This window comes from Syngnathus scovelli, chromosome 10 (assembly GCF_024217435.2).
Source record: "Syngnathus scovelli strain Florida chromosome 10, RoL_Ssco_1.2, whole genome shotgun sequence".
Lineage (NCBI taxonomy): Eukaryota > Metazoa > Chordata > Actinopteri > Syngnathiformes > Syngnathidae > Syngnathus > Syngnathus scovelli.
In genome coordinates this window covers 12,103,087-12,126,039 of record NC_090856.1, presented here as the reverse complement: position 1 = coordinate 12,126,039, position 22,953 = coordinate 12,103,087, and the positions used below count along the sequence as shown (strand labels likewise).

Genomic DNA, 22,953 nt, shown 5'->3' with positions numbered 1-22,953 from the left:
TTTGTTAAGACAGGACAAGTGAGTTTAATTATTACAGGATGCATTCCAACATAAGCATAGGATCAAACTAATCTATCAACCCTAACATATCCCTCCTGATTATCATATAATTATGTTAACCCCGATCAATCAAACACAATTAAGAAAACACAATGACAACAATAATTTCTAGTGAAGATGAGTTTTTTGTTCCTCAATACTCCAGTCCAAAGTTATTGTATGAGTGAAAAATTTGCGGCCAGATAATTGCAGGAAAAGCCTCACACGGTCCCTCTGCCTTAGGCGACCAGAATGTTATCAATAAAGAAAATAATAAAAAGAAAAAGAAAAACACAGAAACAATACATCATTGTACCCATCACTTGCAAGGCATTTTCGATGGTCAAATCATCAAGTTTCCGTAAAATAATGCTGAGCTAAACAGCATCTATGCAATCCACGTTTCGCAGCACATTATAGTCATCAGATCCGTCATGTCCTAGAAGTTGTATATGCACTTGTGCTACGGTAGAAGACACAACCCTCGTCACAGCAGACTTCAAACATGTGATAACACAGGTCGTAAATAAGCACAACAATACCAGCACAGCAAGCACAGGAGTCACAAATTTCAACAGCAACTGCCACCAAGCGCCAGAGAGTAGCCATGAAAAGAAATCCCATTGATGTGGGATTTTATCCTCCGCCATGGCCTTCTGTAAATTCTTCAATGAGTCTGTTAGAGATTTGCTCACTCCAACTTATTTTGCAAGAACCACACGGGAGACAGGCAAGTTCTTTTAGACACCTGCAGGTGGAGAGTTAACTCGCTACAGGAATGAAGTCTGGAGCCTCTCCCAACTGCAAAGGCATATTTATTAAGAGAAAGAGTGGGGGTATGAGTGGGCTGAATAGAAAGCCCTTGTCCTCTAGTCTAAACATCTCAGGGGATGTTTTACGATCTTGTGATAAGGAGGACAAGGTAAGGTATTTATTACCTGTTGCATTCCAACATAATCCAATGATAAAGATAACCTGGAAAACCCTAACATCTCCCTCCTGTTTTATCATATGATTATGCTACCCCAAACAACAAAGACAAGTAAGAAAAAAAAAACACATATATATGTATAATGAAGAAAGAAGAATAGGAAAAATAAAAACAACAAACAATGATAGCAACACTTTCCAGTGAAGATGAGGCATTACCTTAATACCCCAGATCAAACTTATTGTGTAAGCGAAAAACCTGCTGGCCAGATGTTATTAGCAGGAAAATTCTTACACGGTCCCTTTGCCTTAAGGCGACCAGAATGCTATCAATAAAAACAAAAAGAAAAACAAAGAAACAGTACATCAGCGTATCCATTACTTGCGAAGCATATTTGATGGTCAAATCAACAAGTTTCCGTAATACATGCTCAACAGAACAGCATCTACGCAATCCACGTCTCATTATCATTATCACATCTGTCACGTCTAAGAAGTTGTATATGTGCTCGCGTTTTCGTCGGCTGCTGATGTTCTAGTCTGTAGGTGAGGTCTGTCACACACACTGGCGCACACACTCGTGTCCAGTTGGCAGGCAGCATCGGACAACTCTCGTGACCACAAAACCATGATCCGTACTGAACAGGCACGTGCACTCATAGGATGCAGGTGAGGCAGTGCCTCTGAACTTCTGGATGAAGTAGGTCCCGTCCGATGGTGCAGTCATGTTGGTAGTAGAGCCCTTACACCTTGAAAACGGCTCTCTCATCCTGGCACACAGCGGTGATGTCCAAAGCTCCCATCCAGTTTCCTCCTGGAGAGCAGTCGTCGTTAATGCATTTGTGGGTCCTGCAACCTTGGATGCAACATGTGTCGTCAGCAAGACTTGGAATGGTCCCTCCCGTCGTGCCTGGCCCAGTTCTTTCTTTCGATGACCTCGATGTAGACCCAGTCTCCTGGATTGATGGGGTTGTCGACCTGTGAGGAGGAAAGATCAAGCGGCAGTAAATTTGTCTTTGACACAGTTTGAGCGTCCTGATCATATAATCTGCCAAGGACTGCTCTTCATCTGTTGTTTGCAACTCTCATAGTCAATTGTCGTGCCCATTTAACTGGCAAATAGGAGTGTTTGCGGGAAGAGTTTGAACACATCCTAATGATTCCCTTTAACCAAAAACTATTTATGACAGGGGTGTTCCCATTTATTGCCTCCTGGTTTAAAAGAGATTGTCTTACCCATGCCTTCTTTCTCCTCACACGCTCGCACCCACACAGGGTGTGAACACACACACACACACACACACACACACACACACACACACACACACACACACACACACACACACACACACACACACACACACACACACACACATCTGCACGCACACATACACAAAACGGCATACAAAGTTCAGACGAACGACAACAAGACTGTCACAATTTTACAGAGATTACTCACAAACAGAACACACAGACAAAGGGATTCTAATCCATCTCTCATGTAGCTTCTTTTGATAGAATCTCCTATCGGTAACTGTATAGCAGACGTTTTAGCATATAATCCCATACTCTGCTCTCTCGCTTCTACTTTTTCATGTCGGTGCAGTCGTAGGTGGCCCCTATTGCAGTCATTGTCTTGTTAACTGTCGCCTTGTGACTCTTATGCATGATTGTGTGAATGTCAAAAATTGAACGTACCTAACTTTCTGACCATCCAACCTCCACTGTGGTATAAAAAACCTTACTATTGTATTGAGTAGGTACATTGAACAACCTAGCTTCCTCCTGACTGCCAAATGTCCTGTTCTAAAATTTATATAACTCGACCTCTACGTTTTAAGCTTCATGAGCCAAAATATCAGATCTTGCTCTTGTTTCCTACCGTTTTAGCCTATTTGTTTTATCCAAATCCGTTCAATCTCTGATTATAATGCTTTTCTCTGTAGCCCTACGTGTTTTTCAAATTTTTATTTATTTATTTTTTATTTATCAAATCTCCTCAGTTCTGTCAAACTCAGTGCACAATGAACCTCCCTTCCACTTTGAACCAAGCTTCACCAAATTTGGTAACGCCGTAGCAAGGAGTGCGATTTGGTTGTCGGACACTCCAAGTCCATTTCTTTTTGCCGCACTTCAGCTCTCAAGTTGGTGTTCTTTTGTTGTTGCTTCAGAGCGACCCCATCCATCACTCTTGAATGAGTCTATTGTTCAAATGAGTCAATTTTCATCATTGTGAGTTCCTCCGCTTTTCACTGTCTTTTCTCGTCCCCGAGGATGTTGTCTGTCCTCCGGAGTGTACTTGTCCTTCTCCAAGCACAACAGCAGTCTTTTCTTGTCCTTCGCCAAAGGTCAAAGGTGCTTCAGAGCCAGGCACCATTTTGTGGTTGTTCACGGCTGCAGGCGAAGTCTCGGATTGGGTTTCAGGGACCCTGACACTGAGAATGACAGGCTGGGACATCAAACTTGTAAGACTATTTCCAAATGTAGCTGCTTCCATCAATTTGCTGGTAACGTTTGTTTACCAAACTTCAAATTCTTCTAATAACAGCGGTCTCGTTTTTATATCGTAAATCCTGCGACTCATCCTATTTTTGAGCTACATTTTATCTATAGTTCCAATTTAATCGGACAGTATGTTGTCTTCAGTATCATTATTGAAAATCAACTCATTGAGGTCTGCGTTCCACATCAAGCCCTGATCTGTATGTCTTGACCTCTCACATGTTATTGTCATGCTTGCTCAAAAATGTGACTTAGAGTATGGTGCTGTGAATTCTCAATCTCCCCAATGAAATTGGATCCCACCTCGTAGTTCTTATCGTTCTCATGTTCCTGTTAGCCTGCAATTGTCCAAATCAAAAATGTTTTCTTTTAACTGTCTTTCTTTTGAACCTCTAAATCTCTCATGTTGTTAATCTATCTACACCAGAACAAAAAATTTACCACCGTATAACACCAAATGTATTCGAAAAAATTCATTGTCATAAAGTGTTGTATTATTACTATCTTCCACTATCTGTCCTACTCACTCCCTCCTTTTGAGGCTTGGCAACGCCCATGCCTCACACCTTGACAAACTTTTTGGGAGAATGCGTTCTTTACTACATACGATTCCATCATCATTTAATTTGACTTTCTTTCCAAAACGCTTCTCAATTTCTCAGTTCACACATCTTCTGCTTGTGTTACTGGTTCTCCAGTTTTTTTTCTAGTTAATTATCAATCCAAAAGCTACGTGTTTCTTTCTAACATTCAACCTGCTCAAAATCAGTCTTTCATCAAAGTCGCTCTACTAATTTTCCATAGTAGTCGCCAACAACTTCAACCATTCAACCTTTCATTCAGGCAATCATTCATCAATGCTCATCATATGTATCTCACACAGTCTCCAAAAAGGAGTCTTCCTATCACATTGGTCCCAATTCATCCAAGCTCACCACACAACATTCATATATCATTTTCAACTCAACAATCCACCAATTCAAAAAAAAACTTAACTAAAACAAACAATTGGCAAATATTAATCTGAATTTTTTCTTTGTTTTTAAATTTGAAGAACTCAATCTCTCAGATTTAGCTTGCATTTAGAATTTTGTATAATCTTATAACACAACCAATCAATTATTCCTATTAAATGTAGCATTGCAAAATCTTAAATTCACAATTTAGCTTCTTCCAATTCCTGAAAGCATGTTCTGTCGTTTTTTTTTTTTTTTTTTTTTTTTTTTTTAATTTCTCATGTGGGCTCGACACTTAACATGCACTAGTGTGGATTAGTTTCTGCTCGCAAACAGATTTCTCTCTTTTTCCTCGCATTTTTATCTTTCAAAATCATTTCTGTTCTGCGGTGCAAATTGGATAGACCACAGTTTAGCAAAAAAATTTTTATACTAAAACATTAGCCAATGTTCATCATTTTAACATATACGCACACACATGCACAGCTCTCGCACGCAAAAGGTAGTTCCCAGCACCAATGATTCGTCACAGGCTGGCCATTTCCTGTGGTCGATCATGAGCTGGTCCCTCCCATGCACACGAGTTGCATTCCTTTACCACTTGATTTGCATATTTTAACTTTAGTGTAACACAATTTGAGCTCTAGTCATTTGTAATTTGGGCATACAAACAGCATTGTCATACTTCTTGGATGGACAGGACTTCTGATAATCTAAAAAAAATTCTAATAATCTGACAATGACATGTTTTGCTGTCATATGGGCATCTATTCTTTCTTTCTCTGTATGAGCATAAGCGGTCAAAGAGGAGGAAGCTTGTCATGCTAAAAATTTGGCTTTTCCTCTGCTCCTTCCTCCACCCTTTGATTGGTATTGTTTTGCAAAATGACACTCTCGTGCAAAGTGTCCTCGTCTCCCACAGTTCCAACAGTTGTCTGAATCTGATGGGGGTTTTTATTTGAATGGTGGCTTGCGACGTTGTTGGTATCTAACTCTTCCTCTGCCCCTTTGGGAACTTTGATAGAAGATCGTTGTATCTTCATTTAGATCATTATCATCATCTAGATGAAATACATCAGAACTTTTGCCTTTCTCAATCCCTTTGTCAGCGTCTCTGGGCCACTGCATGCTTTTTGTAAACCAAGCAGTGTCCGCTTCCACCAAGTGTTTCCTCACCCAACTGCCCAAGTCAGGGGGGAAACCAGTGAGGAGCGCAATTTTAAGATGTTGCTGATAAGCGCTCTCATCTGCATCATTGAATGGGATGCCACTATGTACCCAGAATTCTTTTTCAAATCTCAATTGAATGGCGGCCTCATCACTTTTCAACTTTCTATCTTTTGTCTTTTGGATTTGTTCTCTTCTTTCTTGTGAAGCTTTCAACCACATTTTAGCACAATCCAATTCTCTCTCTTTTCTTTTCTTTTTCAGTCCATTTTTCTTTCTATCCACACTCTCTTCTAAAACATCAACTACTACCTTCCACACTTCAACTCTCAACTTCCCTTCTACTCCATACATTTTCTTCCACTTCGGCATATATTGCATACAGTTAAGAAATCTACTCGCCATGTACTTCTCATCACCGTCAAGAGGTAGAGATTTACCGTTTTTATTTCCCATCTTAATTCTAGTAGTTTTAGGTTTTACAATCTCTTTGTCTCAAAAATATTATTATTATTATTATTACTATTATTACTTATTTATTTCTTTGAGGATCCTCAATGCAGGTTTAAATTGACCTTTCAACAAATTACTAGCCTGTATCAATGCTAGAACTGCTATTTAGTCAATTTATCCTACCAGTCACACTCTCAATCACACAAACTCCAGCGCTTTTTTTTTTTTTTTTTTTTTTTTTTTTTTTAGGCCTCATAGCTCGGAGAAACCAAAGCCGTATCTCATAGCTCGGACAAACCAAAGCCGTATCCCATAGCTCGGACAAACCAAAGCCGTATCTCATGGCACGGACAAACCAAAGCCGTATCTCATAGCTCGGACAAACCAAAGCCGTATCTCATGGCTCGGACAAACCAAAACCGTATCTCATGGCTCGGACAAACCAAAGCCGTATCTCATGGCTCGGACAAACCAAAACCGTATCTCATGGCTCGGACAAACCAAAGCCGTATCTCATAGCTCGGACAAACCAAAGCCGTATCTCTCGTGCACCTGTTTTTTTTTTTTTTTTATACGCGTTTCACAAACAACAACACAATCACACAACTTCAGGCCTTTAACTTACTTGTCCCCTGGTTCGTTGCACTGCCGGGTCCCGTCAATCCACCTCTGTCAGACGAAGGCAGACCTAAGATGCTGGCCCAGCGAAGAATTTCCTTCCCAGGTCTTTCTTTACCAGGTCCGGCTAATGGACGCTGGCCCGTCGACAGTGTACAGCGCGTCGTCCTCCATCAGCCAGATGATGGGTATGAGAGGTCCCGGGTTTCGGCACCAAAATGTTAGAGATTTGCTCACTCCAACTTATTTTGCAAGAACCACACGGGAGACAGGCAAGTTCTTTTAGACACCTGCAGGTGGAGAGTTCACTCGCTACAGGAATGAAGTCTGGAGCCTCTCCCAACTGCAAAGGCATATTTATTAAGAGAAAGAGTGGGGGTATGAGTGGGCTGAATAGAAAGCCCTTGTCCTCCTGTCTAAACATCTCAGGGGATGTTTTACGATCTTGTGATAAGGAGGACAAGGTAAGGTATTTATTACCTGTTGCATTCCAACATAATCCTATGATAAAGATAACCTGGAAAACCCTAACAGAGTCCATGGCATCTTTGATGTGCGTGTCATCTCCTGGAATGTATGTGCAACAGGAAGTCTCAATGATGTGGCACACACCTCCTTGTGCTGCAGTCATCAAGTCCAGAACCATCCTGTTTTGTAAGACCATCAGCCTGATAGCCTGAATCTCTCTATTTTGTCCATCGTTGACTTGCAGTGAGAGATTCACAAAGGATTGAAAACGATAGTTCAGTGTCTCGATGAAGAGAGATTGTTTTCCAACTCCGATCCAAGGAAAAAGCGCATGAACAACTTTGTCTGCAACGGACCATACTTTATGATCGTCGGGAACATTCGCACCCCAGACAGGGTCGTGGGGGTCAAAGGTTTCAATTGCCCTGCGTCGACGTCCAGAAGAGTTGTGAGCTTTTGTTAGCTGATGATGTTGTATCTTGTAGGTGTGGTCTGTCACCCACACTGGTGCACACACTCCTGTCCAGTTGGCGGGCAGCATCGGATAAACCTTGTGACCACAAAGCCACCAGCCATTCTGTATGAAGTATGTTCCGTTTGATGGTGCAGCCATGTTTGTCGGAGAGCCCTCACCACCTGAAATGGCTCTCTTATCCTGACACTCAGCGGTGATGTTCAAAGCTCCCATCCAGTTTTCTCCTGGAGAGCAGTCGCTGTCAATGCATTTGTGGATCTCATTTCCTTGTATGTAACACGTATAGTTCACTCCAGGTGGCCGGTCTGTGTAGGCTACCTGTGGCAATGTTCGTCCTTTAACAGTCACATTGAGATTTGTCCAGAAAGGCTGATCACAGGTGTTAGGGTTTTTCAGATTATCCTTATCGTATGATTATGTTGGAATGCAACCGGTAATAAATAACCTACCTTGTCCCATCCTCCACAAGGTCGTAAAACATCCCCTGATATGTTTTGACTAGAGCACAAGGCCTTCCTGTTCAACCTACTATTACCCCCACTCTGTTTCTCTTAATAAATATGCCTTTGCAGTTGGGAGAGGCTCCAGATTTCATTCCTGTAGCGAGTGATCTCTCCACCTGCAGGTGTCTAAAAGAACTTGCCTGTCTCCCGTGTGGTTCTTGCAAAATAAGTTGGAGTGAGCAAATCTCTTACATTTTGGTGCCGAAACCCGGGATCCTCATACCCACCATCTGACCGGCGAAGGAGGACGTGCTGCATTGTCGACAAGCCAGCGTCCATTAGGAGGACCTGGAAAAGAAAGTCCTGGGAAGAGAATTCTTCGCTGGGCCAGCATCTTAGGTCTGCCTTCGTCTGACAGAGGTGGATTGACGGGATCCGGCGGTGCAACGAACCAGGGGACAAGTAAGTTAAAGCGCTAAAGATACGGCTTTGGTTTGTCCGAGCTATGAGATACGGCTTTGGTTTGTCCGAGCTATGAGATACGGCTTTGGTTTGTCCGAGCTATGAGATACGGCTTTGGTTTATCCGAGCTATGAGATACGGCTTTGGTTTATCCGAGCCATGAGATACGGCTTTGGTTTGTCCGAGCTATGAGATACGGCTTTGGTTTGTCCGAGCCATGAGGCCTAAAAAAAAGCGCTGGACTTAGTGTGATTGAGTGTGTGACTGGTAGGATAAATTGACTAAAAAGCAGTTCTAGCGTTGATCCACGGCAATAATACAGGCTAGTAATTTGTTGAAAGGTCAATTTAAACCTGCATTGAGGATCCTCAAAGAAATAAATAAGTAATAATAGTAATAATAATAATAATAATATTTTTGAGACAGAGATTGTAAAACCTAAAACTACTAGAATTAAGATGGGAAATAAAAACGGTAAATCTCTACCTCTTGACGGAGATGAGAAGTACACTTCGGCATATATTGCATACTTAATTGTATGCAATATATGCCGAAGTGGAAGAAAAAGTATGGAGTAGAAGGGAAGTTGAGAGTTGAAGTGTGGAAGATAGTAGTTGATGTTTTAGAAGAGAGTGTGGATAGAAAGAAAAATGGACTGAAAAAGAAAAGAAAAGAGAGTGAATTGGATTGTGCTAAAATGTGGTTGAAAGCTTCACAAGAAAGAAGAGAACAAATCCAAAAGACAAAAGATAGAAAGTTGAAAAGTGATGAGGCCGCCATTCAATTGAGATTTGAAAAAGAATTCAGGGTGCATAGTGGCATCCCATTCAATGATACAGCTGAGAGTGCTTATCAACAACAGCTTAAAAATGCGCTCCTCACTAATTTCCGCCCTGAAATAGGCAACTGGGTGGGGAAACATTTGGTGGAAGTGGATGTTGCAAGTGTGACAACAACTATGCAATGGGCCAGACATGCTGAAAAAGTGATCAAAAAAGGCAAAAGTTCTGATGTATTTCATCTAGATAATGATGATGATGAACTAGATGAAGATACAACAGTCTTCTTCCAAGGGTCCCAGCAAGGCGGAGGAAGAGGTAGAGGCCAACAAGGTCGCAGGCCGCCATATAATTAAAAACCCCCACGAGATTCTGACAACTGTTGGAACTGTGGGAGACGAGGACACTTCGCACGAGAGTGTCGTTTTGCAAAACAATATCAATCAAAGGGTGGAGGAAGGAGCAGAGGAAAAGCCATATTTTTAGCATGACAAGCTTCCTCCTCTTTGACCGCTTATGCTCATACAGAGAAAGAAAGAATAGATGCCCATATGACAGCAAAACATGTCATTGTCAGATTATTAGAATTTTTTTTTAGATTATTAGAAGTCCTGTCCATCCAAGAAGTATGACAATGCTGTTTGTATGCCCAAATTACAAATGACTAGAGCTCAAATTGTGTTACACTGAAGTTAAAATATGCAAATCAAGTGGTAAAGGAATGCAACTTGCTTCTAGAAGATAAATAAATAAAATTAGAATGTGCTGTCCTCGTGTGCATGGGAGGGACCAGCTCATGATCGACCACAGGAAATGGCCAGCCTGTGACGAATCATTGGTGCTGGAAACTACCTTTTGCATGCGAGAGCTGTGCATGTGTGTGCGTATATGTTAAAATGATGAACATTGGCTAAAGTTTTAGTATAAAAAAAAATTTGCTAGACTGTGGTCTATCCAATTTGCACCGCAGAACAGAAATGATTTTGAAAGATAAAAATGAGAGGAAAAAGAGAGAAGTCTGTTTGCGAGCAGAAACTAATCCACACTAGTGCATGTAAAGTGTCGAGCCCACATGAGAAATTCGAAGGAAAAAAAAAAAAAAACGACAGAACATGCTTTCAAGAATTGGGAGAAGCTAAATTGTGAATTTAAGATTTTGCAATGCTACATTTAATAGGAATAATTGATTGGTTGTGTTATAAGATTATACAAAATTCTAAATGCAAGCTAAATCTGAGAGATTGAGTTCTTCAAATTTAAAAACAAAGAAAAAAAAATTCAGATTAATTTGCCAATTGTTTGTTTTAGTTAAGTTTTTTTTTAATTGGTGGGTTGTTCTACCAGGAAACCTGAGTTGAAAATGATATATGAATGTTGTGTGGTGAGCTTGGATGAATTGGGACCAATGTGATAGAAAGACTCCTTTTTGGAGACTGCGTGTGAGATCAAATGAACATTGATGAATGATAGCCTGAATGAAAAGAAATTACAGGTTGAATGGTTGAAGTCGTTGGCGACTACTATAGAGAATTAGTAGAGCGACTTTGATGAAAGAGTGATTTTGAGCAGGTTAAATGTTAGAAAGAAACACGTAGCTTTTGGATTGATAATTAACTAGAAAAAAAAAACAAAACTGGAGAACCAGTAACACATGTAGAAGATGTGTGAACTGAGAAATTGAGAAGCGTTTTGGAAAGAAAGTCAAATTAAATGATGATGGAATCGTATGTAGTAAAGAACGCATTCTCCCAAAAAGTTTGTCAAGGTGTGAGGCATGGGCGTTGTCAAGCCTCAAAAGGGGGGGAGTGAGTAGGACAGATAGTGGAAGATAGTAATAATACAACACTTTATGACAATGAATTTTCGAATACATTTGGTGTTATATTGTGGTAAATTTTTTGTTCTTGTGTAGATAGGTTAGCAACACGAGAGATTTAGAGGTTCAAAAGAAAGACAGTTAAAAGAAAACATTTTTGATTTGGACAATTGCAGGCTAACAGGAACATGAGAACGATAAGAACTACGAGGTGGGATCCAATTTCATTGGGGAGATTGAGAATTCACAGCACCATACTCTAAGTCACATTTTTGAGCAAGCATGACAATAACATGTGAGAGGTCAAGACATACAGATCAGGGCTTGATGTGGAAAGCAGACCTCGATGAATTGATTTTCAATAATGATACTGAAGACAACATACTGTCCGATTAAATTGGAACTATAGATAAAATGTAGCTCAAAAATAGGATGAGTTGCAGGATTTACGATATAAAAACGAGACCGCTGTTATTAGGAGAATTTGAAGTTTGGTAAATAAATGTTACCAGCAAATTGATGGAAGCAGCTACATTTGGAGATAGTCTTACAAGTTTGACGTCCCAGCCTGTCATTCTCAGTGTCAGAGTCCCTGAAACCCAATCCGAGACTTCGCCTGCAGCCGTGAACAACCACAAAATGGTGCCTGGCTCTGAAGCCTCTTTGACCTTTGGCGAAGGACAAGAAAAGACTGCTGTTGTGCTTGGAGGAGGACAAGTACACTCCGGAGGACAGACAACATCCTCGGGGACGAGAAAAGACAGTGAAAAGCGGAGGAACTCACAATGATGAAAATTGACTCATTTGAACAATAGACTCATTCAAGAGTGATGGATGGGGTCGCTCTGAAGCAACAACAAAAGAACACCAACTTGAGAGCTGAAGTGCGGCAAAAAGAAATGGACTTGGAGTGTCCGACAACCAAATCGCACTCCTTGCTACGGCGTTACCAAATTTGGTGAAGCTTGGTTCAAAGTGGAAGGGAGGTTCATTGTGCACTGAGTTTGACAGAACTGAGGAGATTTGATAAATAAATAAATAAAAATTTGAAAAATACGTAGGGCTACAGATTATAATCAGAGATTGAACGGATTTGGATAAAACAAATAGGCTAAAACGCTAGGAAACAAGAGCAAGATCTTATATTTTGGCTCATCAAGCTTAAGACGTAGAGGTCGAGTTATATAAATTTTAGAACAGGACATTTGGCAGTCAGGAGGAAGCTAGGTTGCTCAATGTACCTACTCAATACAATAGTAAGTTTTTTTTGCACCACAGTGGAGGTTGGATGGTCAGAAAGTTAGGTACGTTCAATTTTTGACATTCACACAATCATGCATAGGAGCCACACGGCGACAGTTAACAAGACAATGACTGCAATAGGGGCCACCTACGACTGCACCGACATGAAAAAGTAGAAGCGAGAGAGCAGAGTATGGGATTATATGCTAAAACGTCTGCTATACAGTTACCGATAGGAGATTCTATCAAAAGAAGCTACATGAGAGATGGATTAGAATCTCTTTGTCTGTGTGTTCTGTTTGTGAGTAATCTCTGTAAAATTGTTGTCGTTCGTCTGAACTTTGTATGCCGTTTTGTGTATGTGTGCGTGCAGATGTGTGTGTGTGTGTGTGTGTTCACACCCTGTGTGGGTGCGAGCGTGTGAGGAGAAAGAAGGCATGGATAAGACAATCTCTTTTACACCAGGAGGCAATAAATGGGAACGCCCCTGTCATAAATAGTTTTTGGTTAAAGGGAATCATTAGGAAGTGTTCAAACTCTTCCCGCAAACATTCCTATTTGCCAGTTAAATGGGCACTACAATTGACTACGAGAGTTGCAAGCAACAGATGAAGAGCAGTCCTTGGCAGATTATATGATCAGGACGCTCAAACTGTGTCAAAGACAAATTTACTGCCGCTTGATCTTTCCTGCTCACAGGTCGACAACCCCATCAATCCAGGAGACTGGGTCTACATCGAGGTCATCAAAAGAAGGAACTGGGCCAGCCACGACGGGAGGGACCATTCCAAGTCTTGCTGACGACACATGTTGCATCCAAGGTTGCAGGACCCACAAATGCATTAACGACGACTGCTCTCCAGGAGGAAACTGGATGGGAGCTTTGGACATCACCGCTGTGTGCCAGGATGAGAGAGCCGTTTTCAAGGTGTAAGGGCTCTACTACCAACATGGCTGCACCATCGGACGGGACCTACTTCATCCAGAAGTTCAGAGGCACTGCCTCACCTGCATCCTATGGGTGCACGTGCCTGTTCAGTACGGATCATGGTTTTGTGGTCACAAGAGTTGTCCGATGCTGCCTGCCAACTGGACACGAGTGTGTGCGCCGGTGTGTGTGACAGACCTCACCTACAGACTAGAACATCATCAGCTGACGAAAACACGAGCACATATACAACTTCTTAGACGTGACAGACGTGATAATGATAATGAGACGTGGATTGCGTAGATGCTGTTCTGTTGAGCATGTTTTACAGAAACTTGATGATTTGACCATCGAAAATGCTTCGCAAGTGATGGATACAATGATGTACTGTTTCTGTGTTTTTGTTTTTTATTGATAGCATTCTGGTCGTCTTAGGCAAAGGGACCGTGTAAGAATTTTCCTGCTAATAACATCTGGCCGGCAGGTTTTTCGCTTACACAATAAGTTTGATCTTGGGGTATTGAGGTAATGCCTCATCTTCACTGGAAAGTGTTGCTATCATTGTTTGTTGTTTTTTATTTTTACTATTCATCTTTCTTCATTATACATGTATATATGTTTTTTACTTGTCTTTGTTGTTTGGGGTGGCATAATCATATGATAAAACAGGAGGGAGATGTTAGGGTTTTTCAGATTATCCTTATCGTATGATTATGTTGGAATGCAACCGGTAATAAATAACCTACCTTGTCCCATCCTCCACAAGGTCGTAAAACATCCCCTGATATGTTTTGACTAGAGCACAAGGCCTTCCTGTTCAACCTACTATTACCCCCACTCTGTTTCTCTTAATAAATATGCCTTTGCAGTTGGGAGAGGCTCCAGATTTCATTCCTGTAGCGAGTGATCTCTCCACCTGCAGGTGTCTAAAAGAACTTGCCTGTCTCCCGTGTGGTTCTTGCAAAATAAGTTGGAGTGAGCAAATCTCTAACAACAGGTACCTTCCGCAAGTCTAGGGCGGGAAGGGTCAGCATCACTGACTGTGACAGCACGGTGTTGATGTCCAACTCCTCCCATGGATGCCATACATTTTGCTTTAGTGACATTCATTGCCCTGGCCTCCAAGTGAACTTGTGTAGAGGAAGGAGGAAGTTTGGAACACGCATAGCAACCCTCCTGTGTGTGTGATCTCACAGTGAACTTGACGTACCGGTACCAAGTGTTGGTGTCGTATGGGTTTTTGGGGTCCCATGACCAGTCCTCAAAGTTCTCATCGTGTGACCATCGTTTTCCACGATCAACATTGTCACTTGGTCTGTTCAGATGAGTCCATAGACCATAGCACGCTCCAACCACAACGCAGCAGAGGATCCATCTGGCATATGGAGCCCCGTTGCTACTAGGGTGGCAGAGACACCGGGACATCCCCTCGCCTAGCGGAGTGGGGATCGATGGATTCTTCACCAACATTGAGATGCCCCGCCCTAAACGATGAGGCCCTTTGTATTCAGCCTTCCCCACCACTCCGAATTAGGGGTCCAGCACTCTCTGCAACTCGCAGTGGCTGAGGTGAATCCAGCTGGGCCGTTGAGAAATCTTTATTGCGGTGGGGGTAGCCAGCAAAACTTGGAATGGTCCCTCCCGCCGTGGGCTGGCCCAGTTCTTTCTTTTGATGACCTTGATGTAGACCCAGTCTCCTGGCCTGATGGGGTTGTCAACCTGTGAGGAGGAAAGACCAGGCGGCAGTAAATTTGCATTTGACACCTTTGTCAGTCTAAGCGTTCTGATCATGTAATCTGCTAAGGACTCTTCTTCATCTGCCTTTTGTAACTCTTGTAGTCAATTTTATTGCCCTTTTTGAAATGGGCAGATAGGAGTGTTTGCAAGAAGAGTTTCAGCTCTTCCTAATGATTCCTCCGAACCAAAGACCATTTATGACAGGGGCTATCCCATTTATTGCCTCCTGTTCTCTGGTCTTGGTCGGATTTGGGCTGGGGGAATGGATGTTAAATCCTGTAGCAAATGTTTGATCAGTCAAACAAATGTTAATTAGCCAGGGAAACGCATAAGCGCGTGCCCTTCCAAACACATAAACACATACACCACTTTCTCATAGCATCTTTAGTTATTTTTCAATAATCTTCCAATTGTTTACAGCAAAACTTTGAAAAGCTTGAGAAAATTTTAACTAAATGGTATGATGCCACATGTATTAGAGAATCCATATGTCATAAAGTGTTGTATTTTTACTATCTTTCAATATCTGTCTGTTCATCAGTTTAACATATACGCACACACATGCACAGTGCTCGCGCGCGGAGGGTAGGTTCCAGCACCAATGATTCGTCACAGGCTGGCCATTTCCTGTGGTCGAGCATGAGCTGGTCCCTCCCACGCACACGAGGACAGCACATTCTAATTTTTCATTTATCTTTTAGAAGCAAGTTGTATTTATTTACCACTTGATTTGCAAATTTTAACTTTAGTGTATACACACAATTTGATCTCTGGTCATTTGTCATTGGGCATACAAACAGCATTGTCATACTTCTTGTACGGACAGGAGCTCTAATAAGAAAGAATTTTAATAACCTGTGAATCACATGTTTTGTTGTCATATGGACATCTTTTTATTCTTTCTTTGTATGAGCATGAACGGTCAAAGAGGAGGAAGCTTGTCATGCTAAAAATTTGTATTTTCCTCTGCCCCGTCCTCCACCCTTTGATTGGTATTGTTTTGCAAAACGACACTCTCGTGCAAAGTGTCCTCGTCTCCCACAGTTCCAACAGTTGTCTGAATCTGATGGGGGTTTTGATTTGAATGGTGGCTTGCGACCTTGTTGGTATCTAACTCTTTCTCTGCCCCTTTGGGAACTTTGGAAGAAGATCGTTGTATCTTTATTTAGATCATTATCATCATCTAGATGAAATACATCAGAACTTTTGCCTTTCTCAATCCCTTTGTCAGCGTCTCTGGGCCGCTGGATGTTTTTTGTAAACCAAGCAGTGTCCGCTTCCACCAAGTGTTTCCTCACCCAATTGCCTAAGTCAGGGGGGAAACCAGTGAGGAGCGTAATTTTAAGATGTTGCTGATAAGCACTCTCATCTGCATCATTGAATGGGATGCCACTATGTACCCAGAATTCTTTTTCAAATCTCAATTGAATGGCGGCCTCATCACTTTTCAACTTTCTATCTTTTGTCTTTTGGATTTGTTCTCTTCTTTCTTGTGAAGCTTTTAACCACACACTAGCACAATTCAATTCTCTCTCTTTTTCTTTCTTTTTCAGTCCTACCTTCCTAGCTACACTGTCCTCCAAAACTTCAACCACTATCTTACACACTTCAACTTCCCTTCTACAACATACTTTTTCTTCCACTTTGGCATGTATTGCATACAATTAAGAAATGTACTTCTCATCTCCGTCAAGAGCTAGAGATTTACCGTTTTTATTTCCCATCTTAATTTTAGTACTTTCAGCTTTTCCAATTTTTTAATTTATTTTTTGTCTAAAAATATTAGTATTTATTTATTTTTTCTTTGAGGATCCTCAATGCAGGTTTAAATTGACCTTTCAACAAATTACTAGCCTGTGTTATTGCCATGGATCAATGCTAGAACTGCTTTTTAGTCAATTTATCCTACCAGTCACACTCTCAACCACACAAACTCAAGCGCTTCTTATTTTTAGGCCTATTCGGGATGGGTGTAAAACCCTTCCAAACAGCTTAGAAAAACGGACAAAAAAAAAAAAAAAAGAATCTTCGCCCTTCTTCAGTTAGGAAAAAGAAGCTCTGTTTTTTCTTAGCCCGTTCCTTCCACTGGGACTAGAATCCCAACTGTTTCATGGCTTGGAAAAACCAAAGCCATATTCTCATAGCCCGGACGAACCAAAGCCGTATTCTCATAGCCCGGACAAACCAAAGCCGTATCTCATAGCTCGGACAAACCAAAGCCATATCTCATAGCTCCGACAAACCAAAGCCGTAGCTCATAGCTCCGACAAACCAAAGCCGTATCTTTAGCGCTTTAACTTACTTGTCCCCTGGTTCGTTGCACCGCCGGATCCTGTCAATCCACCTCTGTCAGACGAAGGCAGACCTAAGATGCTGGCCCAGCGAAGAATTCTCTTCCCAGAACTTTATTTTCCAGGTCCTCCTAATGGACGCTGGCTTGTCGACAATGCAGCACATTCTCCTTCGCCGGCCAGATGGTGGGTATGAGGATCCCGGGTTTCGGCACCAAAATGTTAGAGTTGTGCACACTCCAACTTATTTTGCAAGAACCAAACAGGAGAGTCCTTTTAAGCACCTACAGGTGGAGAGTCCATTCGTCGCTGTGTGGACAGCGATGATCGAATGAAGTCTGACTCAGGCCTCTTTCAGGAGCATTTTTATTGAGATAAACAGAGTGGGGGTTGAGAGTGGGGGTCAGAGTAGACAGGATGGGGCCGAAGCCCCTGGCCTGCTGATCAAAGCACAGCAGGGGGTCTTTCACGATGTTGTGTAAACAAAACAACTTTGATTGCTTCCTCTGCAGCTAGTCAATCAGTTCAAAAGATCTTAGCACTTTGTTTTACTACTTTTGTTAAGACAGGACAAGCGAGTTTAATTATTACAGGTTACATTCCAACATAAGCATAGGATCAAACTAATCTATCAACCCTAACACCTAGCCCTGATGAAACAACATTTGAAAGATGGAAAGAACTTGCTTTCTGGAATTGGATGATGCAAAATTATGAAATAGCGACATTTCAAAGCTGAATTTGGAAGAAATAGTCGATTGGTTGTGTCAAGACTATACTAGTTTTTACATTTGACAATAAGAGAGCGATTTAGTTAGTTAAAGTTAAGAAACAACAACTATTAACTACTATATTAATTTATTGGCAGTTATTTTGTTGATTTGTATTGATTTTTTTTTCTCGATGAGTGGATTGTGTTGTCACCTTGAGAAAGGAAAAAATTAGGATGAGGAACACGAGTTGAGACAACCGGTTACACATGCAGAACGTGTGCACTGGGACACTGAAAAGCATTTTAAAAGGTGTGTCAAATTAAATGATGATGAAATCATATGTAGTAATACAACACTTTACTACATATGGATTCTCTAAATCATACAATTGAGTAAAATAAAACATACATTTTGATTTGTATTCAAATTTCTAAGATTCTTGTGATAAACAATGAGAAAACGATTGAAAAGTAACTAAAGAAACTACAAGAAAGTGAAAATGTCTAATCATTTGCTAGCTGAGTCACTCCCCATTCGGGGAGGCCATCCATTTACTTGCTAAGCTAGTTGTGAAAGCAGTCCAATTGCCACGAAAAGTAGCTATATGCACGTGTGCAGTACAGCACGAGACTGATAAGGTGTCAAGAGGTAACAAGCTTGCAGACAGAACCACAAAGCTGCAGCGCAAAAGACACTTAAAATTTTATACACACAAGAAGCAGATTAAATCACAGAAACATATTTAAAGATGTGCAGCGACAAAGTCCATAGAGTGAAATTCAATTATGGACGAAAAGAGGGGCAAGATTAGAGAATGGCATCTATAAATGACCAGAAGACAGACCTATCCTACCAAAGAACCGATGCAAATGGGTAGCAATATTGAGCCATGGTGCGTGTCACATGGCTCAAGAGGAGGGATATTGGGGCAGGTCAGTCAGCTTTATACAACATATGGATTTGATTCATATTCAAAACATTTTCAAAACAAAACAAAAAAAAAATTATTTGTAGAGCTTGTTTAACATGCGCTAAAGACAATCCACAGGGTTATACTGCCTGGTCATAATAGATGCATTCTCAAAATGGTTTGAATTGGCTTCAACAAAAACACTGAATGCCTTAACAGTGGCAAAAACGTCATGGAAAGAAATAATACCGAGATATGGGATTTCAGAAATTAATTCTCATGACAGGACTGGTATGAAGTGTGAAGATGTGCTTGAAAAAAAACTGGAAGATCATGGACAAAATGTTTAGACCTGGTCAAACTGTACATAAATATTACAAGTACTGTGGATTTAACCCCGTATAAAAAATTGTTTGGGCGACAATATAGATTACCATGTTTTGAAACCAAGTGGGAAACTAAGGATGATTAAAATTTGGCAGATTACATGAGAAAAATATTTAAAAGGCAAAAAGAACAAACCACGTTCTCATTAAGAGCATTGAAAATGAAACACTGGTGTTCTTCCAAGGGGGAAGGGCCATGTTGAATCTTGATAACTACACCAACTGCCATTAAAATAGCAGAAAGGTCAGTTGAGGTGGTCCTAGCAAATTACAAAAGGGTCATTTCTTTTGAGGTAACGTTCAATCGCAGAAAGTGAGCCAAAAGAAGCCTTACCTCTTAGAGAAATGCCGGGAACAAGAAAATGGAACAATGACGTTATTGCATGTTGGGTGGCTACGTATCTTTGTTGCCATTTTGTTACCTTCAACAATATGGTATTTGTGGGTACTAAGAGTCATAATGAATATGGGAGAGATGAGTGGGCAGTTTATATAGATCACCCCAAAAATTATGCTGCATTGTATCAATTTAAAAGATCAATTTGACCTTTGCAGGATGATCTGCTGTGTCGGATTTGGACTGCCATAAAAGTATGATGTTTATATGTGTACTTTGTCAACAACCGCTGTAGATGTTAAAGAATGGGATAAATATCTAGAATGAATGTGGATAATTTGTTTCAGGTAACTAACTATAAGAGTAACTGAAAAAAGAAACAATTGATTGCTTATGGCAAAACAAGCTGCAAAGACAGAAAAAATTGAATATGTCATATGTATGGGTTTGCGACCGATTATTTATGTTGTACCGTTGCCATTGACCGAAGATTGTGTGAAATCTGTCACGTCTACTGGATTGTGAAATGTGTGACAGAGCATTCTATATAATATCCATTGAGAGAAAAAAGAAAAAAAAAGAAGCCATTGCTTTCAGAGAATGTAGTCAAGCGAAATTGTATATACATCAACATGCCAAGATCTGGGAAAAATGCTGGTAAAAACCAAAATATCTTTAAATTTGAGAGGCGACGATGATCTGACCGAAATTGATGCAATTGGAGTTCCTAGAGGAGTTCCCGATTAATAAGCATTAAATGACCAAATTGCAGCGGGATGGCAGTCCTCCATTTGCTGCTGGTGAAGGATGAACAAGAACGTAGACAGGATAAATTACATCCATTACAACATGCAGAAATTGGGCAAACGGACACAAGCGGGGCTCGAGGCAGTGCATGAACAGCTAGCCACGCCTTCCCTAATGTCAATCCAGAATCACAATGCTCATGATATGCTGTTGTCTGAGAAAGGAGGGGTCTGCGCAATGTTCGGAAAACAATGCTGTACCTTCATCCAGAATGACACCACCCCTGATGGGAGCCTGACGGAGGCGATTGCAGGCCTGCGATCCCTCAAAACGAGGATGAAAGAGCACTACAAGTGGATGACTGCTTTTGGGAAGTATAACGCCCTTGCGTCCTCAATTTTACCATCAGTTGCAGTGTTTGCTGCTATGCTCACCTTGTATGGATGTTGCATACCATGTCTTCGTGCTCTGTTTAATCGTCTCGTCACTACAGTAATATCGCCCATGGAGGACGATATTGCTCAGATATACCGAATGTCTGAGCGGCAACATGATGATGTTGATGGCAAAATTCCTGCATCTGTGTTAGCAGACTTTTCCCAGATGCGTGGGATTCTGAATGATGACATCGCAACGTTTATCCTTTGGTGTAAACATATTTGTCCTCATGAATGTGATCCGACGACTGAGAGTCGAGAAAAGGGGTTGTTTACGATAATGTGTGAATTTGAGCAAATATGTGATAAACAGGTGGGAAATGCTAGAATAATTGTTTTTGCAGAAGCGCTGGTCGGCCTGAACCGGAGGTCTCATATCTTCGCTTAAGCCAACATATCTGTCTAGCTTTAAGGAGTTCTTATACTCCCTTCCTTTTCTTATCTGTGAGAGGCCCTCACTAGTATGAACAGAACACCTTTGTTCTTTGTTTAGTTCAAGAGAAGTTCTCTCTCTTTCATACTTTGTAGCTTCTATTCATAAATTGTTGTTGACCAGGACAGTTTTTAAGTTATCCCATATTTTCTCAATGTTTGGTTAAGTAGACTTCATGCAAGTTATCTCACATCTTCTTAACGTTTGTCGGAGTGTATGCACGAGCTGTATCTGATGATTTACTCATCATTATTATTGTGTGAAACGTAGCAAGAAAGTCCAGAGCATTGTTTTACAGGGACACGGCATCCAGGTTTGGAGATCGCAGCCGAGAACAAGGCTGCCAACCACCTAAGAACAGATTCTGCATTCCTGGGGTCACGAATCGGCCAAGGCCGTGCGGCCTCGCACCACACAACATTATTAGCTAATTAATCAGCGTTGCTACAGCCACAATCTCCCGTCCCTTTAGTGTAGCAACGCCTCTTGTAACCAGGGCAACCCAAAATAAAAAGAGGAGATAGCGGATGAGGAGCTCAGAATTGGTGGAGGACTGTAACTGGGCCTTCTACGTAATTCTCCTCGCGAGCAAAAGGAATACTGGTTGTCTTCTCCTCTTTGTTTCCAGCATGTGGATTAATGTCTGATGGTGTTTAGACCTGACAATTGCATTTTGTTTTTATTTACATTTTATACAATTTACCAACTTCAACCGAATCCGGTTTGTAATTTAGACGTCTATTTTAGGTCTCTCTCTCTCTCTCTCTCTCTCTCTCTCTCGCTCTCTCTCTCTCTCTCTCTCTCTCTCTCTCTCTCTCTCTCTCTCTCTCTCTCTCTCTATATATATATATATATATATATATATATATATATATATATATATATATATATGTAATTTAGACGTCTATTTTAGGTCTATAAAATAACCTAAAATAGACGTCTATATCAGGTTACAGAAATAACCAATTCACATGTACGGATCAATATGCTTGTTAAACACAAATCCAAACAACTTCTGTACATTATTTATACAACTTATAGCTGGTTCAGACTTAAAAATTTTGAAATATGATCATATTTGATGTTTTTAATTTAGACGTCTATTTTAAGTCTATACCGAGACCAATTTTAGACATCTAAATTAGGTCTACACATAGACCAGACGTCTAATAGACGTTTATGGCTGGCAGGGATAATACATGACTGTATCTCTCGTGCATACCAAGTTGTACCAGTGCTACGCAATTCAAGCAAAACTCCTCAAAGACCTCCTGTAAGGACTCAAGTAGTTTGGTTCAAGTGGGAAACAAAGAGTCACATACATCATCTGGATAATGAGACAATGAGTAGCTTAATTGATAAGGAGTGAAAATGATAAAATCAACGCTCTAGCGTGCATGACAATTTACTCTCTGAATTAAAACTCACTCTTTTTGACGAATTATCATCTTGGAGTTATAATGACACAAACAACAGATGAATTGAGTAGATTTCCATTGCTGAAAGTCTAACACTTTTGATTTTGCTGTGTAGAATACGTGCCTGCAGTATACTTGCGCACACGTGCACGTCGTGTACATGTAGTGGCCCAAAGTGGGAAAATCATCTGGACACAAGTGGAATGTGCAGAAGGAGGGACAGAGGGGGCCCAGCAGAGGCGTGTGTGTGCCTGCCTGCGTGCGTG

At 41.0% G+C, this 22,953-nt stretch overlaps 2 long non-coding RNA genes across 2 annotated transcripts in view; one reads left to right on the top strand and one right to left on the bottom strand.

Annotated features, from left to right (window-relative positions):
• Window positions 1–21,867, top strand: part of LOC137840685 (uncharacterized) — a 28,654-nt gene extending 6,787 nt beyond the window's left edge. The window contains exon 2 of the long non-coding RNA XR_011087588.1: window positions 20,623–21,867. This is a non-coding gene — a long non-coding RNA (uncharacterized lncRNA). The remainder of the gene's footprint in view (window positions 1–20,622) is intronic.
• Window positions 1–22,940, bottom strand: part of LOC125975602 (uncharacterized) — a 59,491-nt gene extending 36,551 nt beyond the window's left edge. The window contains exon 1 of the long non-coding RNA XR_011087550.1: window positions 22,698–22,940. This is a non-coding gene — a long non-coding RNA (uncharacterized lncRNA). The remainder of the gene's footprint in view (window positions 1–22,697) is intronic.
• Window positions 22,941–22,953: the final 13 nt, after the last annotated feature.